Source organism: Sinocyclocheilus rhinocerous, unplaced genomic scaffold, assembly GCF_001515625.1.
Source record: "Sinocyclocheilus rhinocerous isolate Xijiao unplaced genomic scaffold, SAMN03320098_v1.1 scaffold828, whole genome shotgun sequence".
Classification (NCBI taxonomy): domain Eukaryota; kingdom Metazoa; phylum Chordata; class Actinopteri; order Cypriniformes; family Cyprinidae; genus Sinocyclocheilus; species Sinocyclocheilus rhinocerous.
This window is the reverse complement of record NW_015634025.1, coordinates 354971-356145: the sequence shown is the minus strand read 5'-3', so window position 1 is coordinate 356145 and position 1175 is coordinate 354971.

The following is a 1175-nucleotide window of genomic DNA, read 5'->3' as shown; positions in this document are numbered from 1 at the left end:
CACACTCTCTCTCTCTCTCACACACACACTCTCTCTCTCTCTCTCTCACACACACACACACACACACACACTCTCTCTCTCTCACACATACACTCTCTCTCTCACTATGTCTCACACACACGTCTGTATTATCAGAGAAACATCTGTCATGAGAACTGTTTTAATGTTTATGTTCACAACTAAAGTGTTTACGACAGTATTTGACCACAATAAACGGCTGATGAGGTTACTCACTGTGATTGACACACACATTACTCATCATATACTGGATTACTCAATATCTGAAGCCTCCCAAACATCTGATGTAATGACAAAGCTGCTTGTTTTCAAACTTTTTATTTATGGAAACTAAGAGTGGCAATGCAAACAGTTTAAATATTAAATTTAAACTATATATAAATATTAAATTAAATATTCAAAATTATCTTTATAATACTCATTTAATTAAAATAAATATACTAGTAAATAATTTTATTATTTTAATTATAGTGTGTGTTAGCGTGTGTTAATGTGTTAAGTGTGTGTGTTTACGTGTTAAGTGTGTGTGTGTGTGTTTATGTGTTAAGTGTGTGTGTGTGTGAGTGAGTGAGTGTGTGTTTGTGTTAAGTGTGTGTGTGTTAAGTGTGTGTGTTTACGTGTTAAGTGTGTGTGAGTGTGTGTGTTTGTGTGTTAAGTGTGTGTGTGTTAAGAGTGTGTGTGTTTATGTGTTAAGTGAGTGTGTGTGTGTTTGTGTGTTAAGTGTGTGTGTTTGTGTGTTAAGTGTGTGTGTTTATGTGCTAAGTGAGTGTGTGTTTGTGTGTTAAGTGTGTGTGTGTTGAGAGTGTGTTTGTGTGTGTTTGTGTGTTAAGTGTGTGTGTGTTAAGAGTGTGTGTGTTTATGTGTTAAGTGAGTGTGTGTTTGTGTTAAGTGTGTGTGTGAGTGTGTGTTTACGTGTTAAGAGTGTGTGTGTGTGTTTACGTGTTAAGTGTGTGTTTATGTGTTAAGTGAGTGTGTGTGTGTTTGTGTGTTAAGTGTGTGTGTTTGTGTGTTAAGTGTGTGTGTTTATGTGCTAAGTGAGTGTGTGTTTGTGTGTTAAGTGTGTGTGTGTTAAGAGTGTGTGTGTTTATGTGTTAAGTGAGTGTGTGTTTGTTTGTGTGTTAAGTGTGTGTGTTTGTGTGTTAAGTGAGTGTGTGTGT